This window comes from Coregonus lavaretus (genome assembly GCF_964263955.1).
Source record: "Coregonus lavaretus genome assembly, contig: HAP1_SCAFFOLD_1293, whole genome shotgun sequence".
NCBI classification, from domain to species: Eukaryota; Metazoa; Chordata; class Actinopteri; order Salmoniformes; family Salmonidae; genus Coregonus; species Coregonus lavaretus.
Genome location: NW_028165638.1, coordinates 87,501 through 102,260, shown reverse-complemented (window position 1 = coordinate 102,260; position 14,760 = coordinate 87,501). Strand labels below are relative to the sequence as shown.

Sequence of the window (14,760 nt, the reverse complement as noted above, 5' to 3'; positions counted from 1 at the left end):
GAAGCCAGCCGCACCAATGTATCGGAGGAAACACCGTTCACCTGACGACCGAGGTCAGCCTGCAGGCGCCAGGCCCGCCACAAGGAGTCGCTAGAGCGCCATGAGCCAAGTAAAGCCCACCCGGCCAAACCCTCCCTAACCCGGACGACGCTGGGCCAATTGTGCGCCGCCCTATGGGACTCCTGATCATGACCGGTTGTGATACAGCCCGGGATCGAACCCAGGTCTGTAGTGACGCGTCTAACACTGCGATACAGTGCCTTAGACCGCTGCGCCACTCGGGAAGCCCTTATCTTACCATTTCTACCGATCTGCGTGCCAGTTAGAGTTTTCATATGCACATTTTCGTGAAACAGTTTTATTTTATAATAACGTCTTCATATCTCAAAATCATTGTCTCATGTGGTTAATCAAAATTATATCCAAATCTAAATGAAAATGATAAACCTAAAATGTAACTTCTATTGCTATTGCCAACTATGTAAAAATAGCCTCCATAAAGCCAACAAATAAAAACATTGCAGCCTGCAGGTAGAAAATATCCTGATAGAAATAAATATCCTGGTCTGGCCCGAAGATTGCACTAGCGAACTTACAACATTGTATAAAATATTCGGAGCCCTCAGAGTCTCCAGCGCCAGTGAGCTCAGGACAGACACAGCTGTAGGCTATTTGCGCAAGTGATAAGAAGCAGTGCTTGACTTGGGCAGGAGCTCGCCGGAGCTAGAGCACCGGCACCTCAAATGTTCTACTGCTTGAGCGCCTGTTCCTCTTAAAGAATATATATTAGCTCAACAGTATTGTGGAGCTCCTGCACCTAAATATAAAACAGTACCAGCACCCAAAATGAGTACCGGAAACTATTTCAGTCCAAGTCAAGCACTGATAAGAAGTAATCAGGTGGGCCTATTTTATGACGTTTCCACTGGATCAGAGCAAGACATTTTTCCCTTTCATGCCGAGTGGTTATCGAAAAGGGAGAGAGCTGGAAAGATTTTTCAAATACATTGAGGAACTATTGTAATTCTCAATGGATGTAAAAAACAGACGTTACTTTGAGAATCTCCACAGGTCTACTTCTATGCGTACGCGTCCTTACTCAATATTGACAGGAGCGCTCCAAACAAAAGACAATGACTAAATTGACAAAACTCGTAAATGAAATGAAATAAACCTAAACTTGTTTCTCACAAGTGTAGCATAGGTTGTGCACTCTGCAAACAATGTGTCCACTCCGACAATGAGAACAGGAAGACTGGAATAATAATATTGAATGCATTAAAATAAATTACCATAACCAAAGTAACAAACATTGTAGATTAGACATTTTAGGAATTAACGGTAAATGTACTACTGGTGATATATGTAACGGGGAATTGACATACACTAACAAGCAAACGCAAACAATTCACACAATTAAGTTATGAAACACTGAATGTGCACAATTGGCGGGAGAGAAGTGCATTTTGGAGAGAGCAGTGCATTGTGGAGAGAGCAGTGCATTTTGGAGAGAGCAGTGCATTGTGGAGAGAGCAGTGCATTTTGGAGAGAGCAGTGCATTGTGGAGAGAGCAGTGCATTGTGGAGAGAGCAGTGCATTGTGGAGAGAGCAGTGCATTGTGGAGAGAGCAGTGCATTTTGGAGAGAGCAGTGCATTGTGGAGAGAGCAGTGCATTGTGGAGAGAGCAGTGCATTTTGGAGAGAGCAGTGCATTTTGGAGAGAGCAGTGCATTGTGGAGAGAGCAGTGCATTGTGGAGAGAGCAGTGCATTGTGGAGAGAGCAGTGCATTGTGGAGAGAGCAGTGCATTGTGGAGAGAGCAGTGCATTGTGGAGAGAGCAGTGCATTGTGGAGAGAGAAGACGTCAGGGCATTCAAACTTCTTGACTTCATGGAGCGGTGCAGAGCTGTTGTCAAGGAAGTGAGTTTGTGTTTATACAGGAAGTACCGCCCCCACCTACCATCAACCAATCATGTCAATGCGGAGCTATACAGAGCCTGCCGCATTGTTACAACATTTGGGAGGCGCATGGCGATGCGGTACGGAGCTCAAATTGGCCTCCATAAGTCACACCATCCATAAGGAGCCTACGACCACATTTTCAGATCAAGCATAAATTGGCTTTTAGTCTAGGCCTCCGCAATGGATGTATTATTTATTATTGTCATTTAGAGCATTTATTTGCAGAAAATGACAACTGGTCAAAATAACAAAAAATATGCAATGTTGTCAGACCTCGAATAATGCAAAGAAAATAAGTTCATGTTCATTTTTAAAGAACACAATAGTAATGTTTTAACTTAGGAAGAGTTCAGAAATCAATATTTGGTGGAATAACCCTGATTTTCAATCATAGCTTTCATGCATCTTGGCATGCTCTCCACCAGTCTTTCACATTGATGTTGGGTGACTTTATGCCACTCCTGGCGCAAAAATTCAAGCATCTCGGCTTTGTTTGATGGCTTGAGACCATCCATCTTTCTCTTGATCACATTCCAGAAGTTTTCAATGGGGTTCAGGTCTGGAGATTGGGCTGGCCATGACAGGGTCTTGATCTGGTGGTCCTCCATCCACACCTTGATTGACCTGGCTGTGTGGCATGATGCATTGTCCTGCTGGAAAAACCAATCCTCAGAGTTGGGGAACAATGTCAGAGCAAAAGGAAGCAAGTTTTCTTCCAGGACAATCTTGTACATGGCTTGATTCATGCGTCCTTCACAAAGACAAATCTGCCCGATTCCAGCCTTGCTGAAGCACCCCCAGATCATCACCGATCCTCCACCAAATTTCACAGTGGGTGCGAGACACTGTGGCTTGTAGGCCTCTCCAGGTCTCCGTCTAACCATTAGACGATCAGGTGTTGGGCAAAGCTGAAAATTGGACTCATCAGAGAAGATGACCTTACTCCAGTCCTCTACGGTCCAATCCTTATGGTCTTTTGCAAACCTCAGCCTGGCTCTTCTTTGCTTCTCATTGATGAAGGGCTTTTTTCTAGCTTTGCACGACTTCAGCCCTGCCCCTAGGAGCCTGTTTCGAACCGTCCTCGCCGTGCACTTCACCCCAGCTGCCGTTTGCCATTCTTTTTGTAGGTCACTTGATGTTAGGGCTGAACGATTAATTGCATTCGCGATAATATCGCGATTTGACTGAACGCGATTTTCTAATCGCAACGTGCGCGATTTGAGGTGGTCACGTGACCCGACTTTTCATGCTGTCCAGCGCAATGGCCTCTTGCTCGACGGAACAGTCAGAAACTGACACAGCTGATACTTTAATATCGAAGAGGAACAGCACGTCGGTGGTGTGGAACTATTTTGGTTTTAAAAAAGAAGATGCTGAGCAGCGTCAGGTGTTGTGCAGAGCATGCCGTGCTCCGATTGCTACTTCACGGGGTAACACTACAAACCTGTTTCAGCACTTAAAAAAATACCACAAATCAATGCATGACAGTTGTATGACCAAAATGCCGAGCATCAGTGCGCGAGACAAGCCAAATACCTCAAGACAGGGATCACTGACAGAAATGTTCGAAAGTGTCACTCCGTATGAACGTAATTCAAAACGGCACGGAGAAATCACTCGGACAATAACCGAGTTCATAGCCAAAGATATGATGCCTCTCAGCACGGTGACCAAGCCTGGGTTCATGGCATTAATACATACGCTTGATAAACGTTACAGTATACCCTCCCGCACATACTTCAGTCAGACTGCCATACCGGAGCTGTACAAAAAGTGCAAAGAGAAAGTCGCCGCGGAACTTAAAACGGTGGAGTTTTTTGCTAGCACTACTGATATGTGGTCAAGCCGCACAGCTGAGCCGTACCAGAGTCTTACAGTCCATTTTATTGATGAAGATTTCAACCTCCGAGCTCGCTGCCTACAAACTACCTACTTCCCAGACGATCACACAGGGGAAAATATTGCAGCCGGCCTGAGAGAAGGGCTTGTCAGCTGGGATCTCCACGAGGAGAATCACGTCTGCATCACGACGGACAACGCGTCGAATATGGTGCTTGCTGCGCGGCTTAATGAATGGACGAGGCTCCAATGTTTTGGCCACAGATTACATCTTGCCATTGGTAAGTTATCGTGTGTGTGTGTGTGTGTGTGTGTGTGTGTGTGTGTGTGTTTGTGTGTGTGTGTGTGTGTGCGCGAGTGCGAGAGAGAGAGATGCGTCGATTAGTAAAGCTGAATATACAAATATATATAAATGATATTATATAAATCGGATGGGATTAAATAAATTCATACTTCCACTCCTTTTCTAATATGTAAATTCATTTTACTTGCTTATATCATATGTCTGTCTGTGGTGGAATGCCCACCTGCATTTTTTTTCTTTTCTTGTTTTTGTTTTTTACATGTTTTTTTAGTGTTTATGAGAGAGAGAGAGAGAGAAAGAGAGAGAGAATTGACATGCAAATAAAGACCCTTTGAATTGAGAGAGAGAGAGAGGATGTGTTGTGGATGTGTGTATTTCAGAATTACAGCTAATTTGAGTGTGTAATAGTGAGAGCCTTGTATCAAAACTCAAATTGTGTGTAATACACTACTTTTTATTTCTTTTAGAAAATGCACTCAAAGATGACAGTGTCAAGGGCAACAGCACTGTGCAGGAAGCTGGTGGGGCACTTTTCCCACAGTTGGAAGAAGAAAGCAGCCCTGACGGAGGCACAGAGAGAGCTCAAACTCCCTGAGCACAACCTCATAACGGAGTGCCCAACAAGATGGGGTTCTAAAGAAATGATGATTGCCAGAGTGCTTGAACAGGCCAAAGCCATTTCTCAGGTATTGTCTGGAGATCGATATGCACGCTCCCTTATCCCAACCTGGCAGGATATTGACGTGTTGGAGTCGATTCACAAGGCACTGCATCCTCTACTGGAGTTTACTGATGCTCTTTCTGGAGAGGAGTATGTAAGCATCTCCTACCTCAAGCCAGTTCTCCACCTTTTTGCCACATCAGTCCTGGCTGAAGATGCTGAGGACACTGACCTGACTAAATCAATAAAAACCAAAGTCCTAGCATACCTCAATAACAAATATGGAGACCCAAACATCCAGGAGCTTTTGGATGTTGCCTGTTTCCTGGACCCTAGGTTCAAAATACAGTACATCAGTACAGACAACATCCCTGCTATCAAGACTCGTCTGAAGACAGAGATAGTAGACTTGGCACAACGTACATATCATTGGGTAAATAATTATGTATTTCACAAAAACAAAAATTTTCTGTAAAATCTAACTGGAAAACTAATGGCTGTTGTTTTCATCTAATAGGAGAAGAGGTCTCGTACTGAAACTGTTCAGATGCCTCAAAGTGCACAGTCCTTGGGGGAAAAGACGAAGAGGTCTCTTGGCAGTTTTTTCAAGACCAGTTCAGCCTCTCCTTCTTTGCCTGTAAATCTTGAAGATGTCGCAGAGGCAGAGATAAACAATTACCTGATGACTCCTACCATTGATGGAGAAGATGATCCATTGGCTTGGTGGAGGGTGCACAAGATCAGCTACCCACAGTTGTGCACCATGGCACGCAAGTATCTTTGTGTACCTGCTACAAGCGCTCCCTCAGAGCGTCTTTTTAGCACAGGAGGGAATATTGTGACTTGCACTCGCTCAGCCTTGAAGCCAGAAAAAGTCAATATTCTGGTTTTCTTAGCAAAAAACCTGTGAGCCACTGAGAACAGAACTGTTGGATAAGTATGGCTGGCAGTGCCATACTCGTAGTGAACTTTAGTCTGTGTGGTGTGTTATTGTTGTGTACTTGAGATAAGTGAGGCTCATCTATTTTATATTATAATATTCAAATCGTTTATAAAAAATAGTTTGTCTAAATTAAAAGTGCATTTCTCATTTTTTATTTATAACTTTATTTACTTTGATTTTACAAAATATTTTCAAAGCAAATTCCTTGTTTCAGTTGTGTGAAATGTTACTGACTTGGGAGCAGTAAGATACATACAATTTAAAATTATTTTTTTCTTAAGACTGTACCTTTTGCACACAGTGTTTACAAAGTTCATGCCTTTGTTTAAATTATTTAAATGCACAGTGGCAAAGCCACAGATGTTTCTGTAATGAGCAGTTCAATAAAAATGTCATTTATTTCAAGTCATACATGTTTGAATTTAATTCTAACAAATAGACCCAGCCTATGGGAAAGAACATTTCACACTAAATGTATATACTATTGTGTTGGTCATATTTAAATCATTCATTATGTTTTGTAGGGGAAAAAGGATAAATAAATTAAATCGCATATTAAATCGCAATCGCAATATTGGGGGCAAAAAATCGCAATTAGATTATTTTCCAAAATCGTTCAGCCTTACTTGATGTCATCATACGGTTGTTGAGTGACATTCGAATGAGTTGGCGGTCATCCCGGTCAGTAGAGTCGTTTTTGCCCTCTGCCGGTCTGTAGCTTTGTTGTCTCAAATGTCTGCTGCTTGACCTTGTTCTTATGAACCGCCGTCTTTGAAATTTTAAGGATGGAAGCAACCTGACGGTCACTGTATCCCTCTGCCAGTAAAGGCAGAATTGAACCCTTCTTTTCCTCACTCAAAACATTCCTTTTCAACTCATTTGGCATGGTCAATAGTTATTTTTTGATTAATATTACTTTTGAGGTACTATTAGCACTGTTTTTGCCATCCAGCTGGTCCTATTGCAAGAGGATAGTGATGACCACAGCAGTGGTTTTTATACTTTTCCTCATCAAATAAGATTTGGTTCATGTGATCATCTAATCAGTACCTAATTCAGTAGAATGAGGTGTGCCTGTGTTGGAATTCAACAGACACTGGAATGGAATGGCTGTCATACATGTAGAGATGCTGATTTAAGAAAAAATTGCAGTGGTCTCTTAATTTTTTCCACAGCCGTAAATATATATATATATATATAAGCCTGAGGAGGTGTGGTATATGGCCAACATACCACGGCGAAGGGCTGTTCTTAGGCACGACGCAACGTGGAGTACACAGTATATACACAGTGCCTTCGGAAAGTATTCAGACCCCTTGACTTTTCTCACTTTGTTAGGTTATTGACTTATTCTAAAGTGGATTAAATTGTTTTTTTCCCCCTCATTAATCTACAGACAATACCCCATAATGACAAAGCAAAAACAGGTTTTTAGAAATGTTTGCCAATTTAATAATATTACATTGACGGAAGTATTCAGACCCTTTAGTCAGTACATTGTTGAAGCACCTTTGGCAGCGATTACAGCCTCGAGTCTTCTTGGGTATGACGCTACAAGCTTGGCACACCTGTATTTGAGGAGTTTCTCCCATTCTTCTCTGCAGATCCTCTCAAGCTCTGTCAGGTTGGATGGGGAGCGTCTCTGCACAGCTATTTTCAGGTCTCTCCAGCGATGTTCGATCAGGTTTAGGTCCGGGCTCTGGCTGGGCCACTCAAGGACATTCAGAGACTTAACCCGAAGCGACTCCTGCATTGTCTTGGCTGTGTGCTTAGGGTCGTTGTCCTGTTGGAAGGTGAAACTTCACCCCAGTCTGAGGTCCTGAGAGCTTTGGAGCAGGTTTTCATCAAGGATCTCTCTCTACTTTGCTCCGTTCATCTTTGCCTCGATCCTGACTCGTCGCCCAGTCCCTGCCGCTGAAAAACATCCCCACAGCATGATTCTGCCACCACCATGCTTCACCGTAGGGATGTTGCCAGGTTTCCTCCAGAAGTGACGCTTGGCATTCAGGCCAAAGAGTTCAATCTTGGTTTCATCAGACCAGAGAATCTCTTTTCTCATGGTCTGAGAGTCTTTAGGTGCCTTTTGGCAAACTCCAAGCGGGCTGTCATGTGCCTTTTACTGAGGAGTGGCTTCCGTCTGGCAACTCTACCATAAAGGCCTGATTGGTGGAGTGCTGCAGAGACAGTTGTCCTTCTGGAAGGTTCTCCCATCTCCATAGAGGAACACTGGAGCTCTGTCAGAGAGACCATCGGGTTCTTGGTCACCTCCCTGACCAAGGCCCTTCTCCCCCGATTGCTCAGTTTGGCCGGGTGGCCAGCTCTAGGAAGAGTATTGGTGCTTCCAAACTTCTTCTATTTAAGAATGATGGAGGCCACTGTGTTCTTGGCGACCTTCAATGCTGCAGAAATGTTTTGGTACCCTTTCCCAGATCTGTGCCTCGACACTGTCTCTGACCTCTACGGACAATTCCTTCGACGTCATGGTTTGGTTTTTGCTCTGACATGCACTGTCAACTGTGGGACCTTACATAGACAGGTGTGTGCCTTTCCAAATCATGTCTAATCAATTGAATTTACCACAAGTAGACTCCAATCAAGTTGTAGAAACATCAAGGATAATCAATGTAAACAGGATGCACCTGAGCTCAATTTCGAGTCTCATAGCAAAGGGTCTGAATACTTATGTAAATAAGGTATTTCTGTTTGCGAACATTTCTAAAAACCTGTTTTCGCTTTGTCATTATGTGGTATTGTGTGTAGATTGATGAGGAAAATGTTTTATTTAATCAATTTTAGAATAAGGCTGTAACATAACAAAATGTGGAGGTCAAGGGGTCTGAATACTTTCCAAATGCACTGTATAGGAAATCTGAAACAGGTTCTTGACCAGCTGACCCTGTGACTGCTGGATGGACACTGTCTGCTGAGTGAGACTTCCAGTTAAAGTTAAGGAGAGTTGGGTGACAGTTGGGGATGCCAGACAGGCCAGGGAGCTAAATTTGCTCACACTAGCATTTGGTGTCTATGGCAACAGCATTTCAGGAGGGGCTGCTTTGGGAGCCTGGGTGGCAGAAGTCTTATGTTAATACAGCAGAGAAAAAGGAAGAGTTGGTATGAATGGTTATGTAGAGACCGGAGTTACAGGAATGGGGAGTGTGTGGTGTAGATTCCGTGTGTGTGTGTGTGTGTGTGTGTGTGTGTGTGTGTGTGTGTCATGGCAGCTGCTCTGTGGGGACTAGTGAGAGGCGACACTAACCTTCAGCTAGCTGTCATTGGCCAGGCTGCTTAAAGGGCCCAGTGCAGTAAAAAAAAAAGTGCTTTTACTCCGTTTCATAGATAGTGTGGAACTATGAGGTTGGAATAATACTCTGAAATTGTGAAAATGATAATGCCCTTTTAGTGTAAGAGCTGTTTGAAAAGACAGCCTGAAATTTCAGCCTGTTTTGTTTGGGATGGAGTTTTGGCATAGCCTGATGGCTCACACTAAATTCTTCCCCTGCTCTGTCGTTTGCTACATACTTCAGTCTGAGACTGCCATCAGTGAAGTCGTTTGTGGTGACGAGGTGCAAGAGGGGCGTCGTACAAAACAAAGTCATCAGTGATAGGATAATCTCTAACCAATCAGAGTATCAAAGCCAATGACACATTTTTCATCCGCCGCTTTACCAACGACTGTCTATTATAGTGACAAGATAGACATGTGACCGCTCTATCAATGGAAATACCTGTCCTTAAAAGATGGAAGGCAGGCGGGAGGAACTGAGATCAGGTGGGACCATTCTAGCCAATGAGAGGGCAGATACGCATGTGAACAGGCCATAGAGATCGACTCATCTTTGTATGTGTGCCATTATAGCATCTGTGTTAGCCTCAATGCCATCTCCATTTTAAAGTAGTAAATGTTCTTCTTCATTGGCTGATTGCTCCCAACTCATAGGAATCCCCACCCAGTGGACTACTTTAAAAATGGTGGAACCCTCAATGGCAATGTCCATGCTAAAACGGGTTATATCCATGATGAGTCCTCCATCTCTATGACAACAGGCACAACTATGATTGTCTTTTTTCCCCAAAGTTGCCGAAATGCCACTGTCTTGGAGCCTGTTGGTGCGAGACCCGATACTCCGGTACCGCTTGCCAGATGGTAATAGAGTGAACAGTCCATGGCTCAGGTGACTGGAGTCCTTGACGATCTTTCAGGCCTTCCTCAGACACCGCCTGGTATAGATGTCCTGGAGGGCAGGGAGCTTGAAAAACTTGGAAAAAAAGCGGCAATAGTACCCTAGATTCTTAGAACTAACCCAAGATAGACCACAGCCTATCATTTGCAATGGGAACAAATTAGCCATAGTGGGCAGAACAAGCAAGGAGGGGGGCAGAGGCAAGCACGAGCTAGCGAGATCCTATTGACGCGTTCTAGCATCATCTACATATTTCCGTTAGGGACCACCTACTATGTGAAGTGCGCATGTGCAATAACTCAATTCGCCTTTGTACTCCTTCTAAGCAACACGATTTTTTACAACTTTTACAAAGTGTAAAATCTACAAACCTTAGTCCACTCTATTCATAACATATTCTAGTTTTAGGAACAGAAAACTGTATTAAGATCAAATGTTTCATCGATGAGAAAATGTGCAGAATGTCAGCCAAGATCCATCTCGTTCCAACTTCTCCCACTGCCCGCCAGTGGGCTTCTTCTCACTACCATATTTGGTAAACATCCAGTGAAATATCTGTCTCATTGTTCTATCTGTGATAGCACTGTTTGTCCATTTTGAGACGCCATAGCCAGTATATACTAACTCAAAATAGTCCGAATTAATCTAAGATAACTCAAGAAATCGGTCATAAAATGACGTTTTTGCAGAGGAAATCTTAGTTGCGCAATTTTACATCTAACTAAGATGTTTGGTGCAGTATTTCTCAATGAAAGAATTTGCATGAAAATGAGTCCTCTCTCGTTGAATGACAACAAAGACTTTATTGAAGAATCCCTACTGTTGACCAATCACCTGACGAAGGGGCGTAGACTTCGGCTCCGAACTTCGGCTTGCCTCCAGAAAATGTTTTATGTGCCCCGAACAGTCGAAAAAACCCTCACCGAAGTCCAAAACGTCACAACATTTTGTAATATGCACAAACTCTTCCCAACTTGACATTTCTGACACCAAAAAGAAGAAATAACAGCCCCACAATCAGGTCTAAACAGGAGTCTGTAAATGAGTTCATGTTTGGGACTCAGGCTGATATACTTTCCACCATGGCTGGGGTCAATTCCAATTCAATTCAGTCAATTCCTTGAAATGGATTTGACTCCAACACTGTTGTCCACCAGCTAACATAAAGACAGCTCTCCCGTGAGATAAACTACTACCACTGCACACAACCATTCCAACTTTACAATACCGGTAATCAATAACACTAGAATGACCAGCTCCAGGCAAGACACACTATAGACTAGACTTCCTCTGTAAAGCTAGTCCCTGCTCTGGGCCAGAACTCCCCTGTGTGTGCGCATACTGTCCCTCAGGCTGAGTGAGATCACATTCAGAACAATGACGTCTTCCTTCAGGACATCCTGCCACACACACACACACGAAAGGAATGCCATGAAAACGACTGACTACCACTTGAGTCATCCTTGAAGTGAACCCACAGAGACCCCCTCCTGCAGTCTGTACTGTAAACCTGCTCTACAGGGTTCTGTCTGCCAAGTAGCAAGGCTCCATCATGCCAACTAATGTATCACCATGTATCTAGTAGGGCAGGGACGATACCAGTATCTGTCAGTCATTCATAGCAAACCTATTGAAATCACAGAAATATAGATAATAATATAATAATAATAATATGCCATTTAGCAGACGCTTTTATCCAAAGCGACTTACAGTCATGCGTGCATAATTTTTTTTGTGTATGGGTGGTGCCGGGGATCGAACCCACTACCTTGGCGTTACAAGCGCCGTGCTCTACCAGTTGAGCTACAGAAGACCACATAATAGACATGACCATTTAAGTTGGCATTCAATGGTAGGTGGACCGGTGGTCATTTTTGTGGTAGTAATTAGAACTTGACATCTCAATAAAATGTCAATGGTGTACCAGCTAAATTGCAGTGGTCTGAAGGGATAGGTCCATTCTATGAATTCTATTTTTATGTTTGAAATGACACCCGCCCTTTATTCAAGAGCATGTTGCGTCTCAGCCGATGGCAGGCACAACACAAAAAACTCAGATGATGTGAAATAGGGTGCAAAAACATAAAGCAGAGTCTCTGTCCTCCTTTAAAGGCACAGCTCAAGATCGGGCTGTTAAGAAAGGCTTTCAAGGACCTCTGCTAATTGCTTTTCTCTTGTTCCTCGGATCTGATAACAGCTGTATATTGCTTTGTTTGTTGTCTGTGTTATAGATTGTTGTTGTTGTTGTTTTTGTGTGTGTGTGTGTGTGTGGGGGGGGGGGGGGGTTGCCTTGGGTGTGAGAAAAGCACTTTACAAATTAAATGAATTATTATTATTATTATTATTATTATTATTATTATAATAATATGAAAAAAATATTAGTTTACCCATTTTTAGATAATTGACATTAAATGTTTAAAAAGTACCCAAAACATTTTTTAAACATTATTTTCAAGAAATAATCAAATAAATGGACAACACGTTTGTAAGCTTTTAAATGATATCACACACAACAATTTATATTTTACAGTGATGAAGACATGGATGTCGCATGGTTTTGTGGGGGTGCAAAATGTGTCAAGTTTGAGCAGCTTTATCTCTTGCATGTTTTGGCATTCAGGTCAAAAAAATTACTTTCTGACCACTTCGTCCATTTGCAAACGTATGGAAAGTTGTTTAAATGAAAAGGGACGCTGTCAAAAAGTGATTGAATTTAAATGGATTTACCCAATACAAGCCCACATAAGCCTATATACTAATCTAGTAGGGATAATGTGGTGTTATTGGTGGTGGTTTTTGCCAAATATGTTTTCAATTAATATTTTATTTTCGTTCCTCTTAAACCCTGTTTTGGGAAATAATTGTACATTTCCTCATCAAACAATAACACCTTTCTGCGAATTCAGCAGCAAACTGTGCACACTTATCTATCCCACATGACAGTAACAGCGTGATCCAGTCAGTGTGCCTTTTACATGTTGAATTATTCTCAGTGGAGAGGTTATCCAGTTTACATCCCAAAGCCTAGTAGGCAGGACGGGATAACTCCAATAGAAACAGCCTGTCCCCCACAACAACAAATGGAAAGCCATTCACAAACACACAGCAGTGAGCGCTGTGAAGTAAACATTGCTACATTGTTACCCCATTTTGTGACAATGCAGGGTGGAATGTGTCTCGTCTTTGTTGTATGAATGTAGCCGCCGCAAGTCGTTGGTATCACCAAGCCACTTGTACAGTAGGCTAACATTTGTTGCAATATCGTAAAGGACCTATAAGAAAATGTAACTATAGCGCTCACCAGAAACGATGTGCGTTGTCCCGACCTGTGTCCCCGTCCCCGGAGTTTCTTTTCAGGCCGGATGCCGTCTTTCCACCCGCCGTAAAAAATAGGAATGCTTTGTAGTCTGGGTGAACTAGTTTCTTATCTCCGATAATGTCGCCTAAATCTGCGACGGTGTCTCTTCCAGCATGACTACCGCGGATTCGAAGTTAGAACTCTGGTGGAAAACAAGCAGTGGCGAGTGTTCCGTTCCCTTTTCGGTTGGAGAACATACCAGTGTACACAATAGGGGTGCCTGCCCGCCTACGCCGCGTTAAAATGCTAGTCGGAACTATGACACTCTGAAATGTCCGACTTGCTGATTCGTTGAACGCGGAACGTGTATAACTACAAATTTCCGAGTATTCTAGTTCCGACTAGTAGTTGAACGCGGGACTACTGCTGCTTACTGACGCTACCGCCACCGCAGTGTAATCGAAAATACATTTTCAGACAGAATAATTTCAACCCACTAGGGGAAATAGCGCCACCCTTCGCTGTGGTCGCTACCGGTTACCATACACACCGGACAGGACAGCAGTGTCCGTACAGTCCGGTCTCGAGACCACATTGAGTGTATTGTCTTGGTGTCGGATACATTTTTACTCGATCTTGACTCGATCTCGGACAGTGAGGACTCGTAATTTCTTTCCGAGACCAGCGCAGTAAAAAACTCATAGCCTAATTATCAGCTCCCATTCAGTCAGCGCATAAAACCGCTTTGCCAGGTCAAATATCCACGCTCCTTTCATGATACATTAATATATTATCGCCTATTGAAACCTGGTCTTCCTAATTTACTCGTAAGATTACTGTTCTTTACTTTCGTTGAAAAATATTCTCAAACTTTGTTGCGCTCATCAGAATTTCTTTGTCTGTTTTACCCATTTCATATGTATATATTGTATTCTAGTCAAGGCCTATCCTATTTAACTATTGCTGTACATATACTATTCTTCCAATATACTACATATTCTGTCCATATAATAATAATATGCCATTTAGCAGACGCTTTTATCCAAAGCGACTTACAGTCACGCGTGCATACATTTTTTGCTGTATGGGTGGTCCCGGGGATCGAACCCACTACCTTGGCGTTACAAGCGCCGTGCTCTACCAGCTGAGCTACAGAGGACCACATATACTGTCCATATTGTCTATACATCCCATCACATATTTATATACACTACCGGTCAGAAGTTTTAGAACACCTACTCATTCAAGGGTTTTTCTTAATTTTTTTACTATTTTCTACATTGTAGAATAATAGTGAAGACATCAAAACTATGAAATAACACATATGGAATCATGTAGTAACTAAAAAAGTGTTAAACAAATCAAAATATATTTAATATTTGAGATTCTTCAAATAGCCACCCTTTGCCTTGATGACAGCTTTGCACACTCTTGGCATTCTCTCAACCAGCTTTACCTGTAATGCTTTTCCAACAGTCTTGAAGGGGTTCCCACATATGCTGAGCACTTGTTGGCTGCTTTTCCTTCACTCTGCGGTCCGACTCATCCCAAACCATCTCAATTTGGTTGAGGTC

At 42.9% G+C, this 14,760-nt stretch overlaps 1 protein-coding gene across 1 annotated transcript in view; it reads right to left on the bottom strand.

The window, feature by feature from the left end:
* Nucleotides 1-13,488, bottom strand: part of LOC311115649 (cyclin-dependent kinase 17-like) — a gene marked incomplete at its 3' end in the record, with an annotated part of 46,530 nt that extends 33,042 nt beyond the window's left edge. Inside the window, exon 1 of the mRNA XM_084190809.1 lies at nt 13,190-13,488. The remainder of the gene's footprint in view (nt 1-13,189) is intronic.
* Between the last annotated feature and the right edge of the window lie 1,272 nt (nt 13,489-14,760).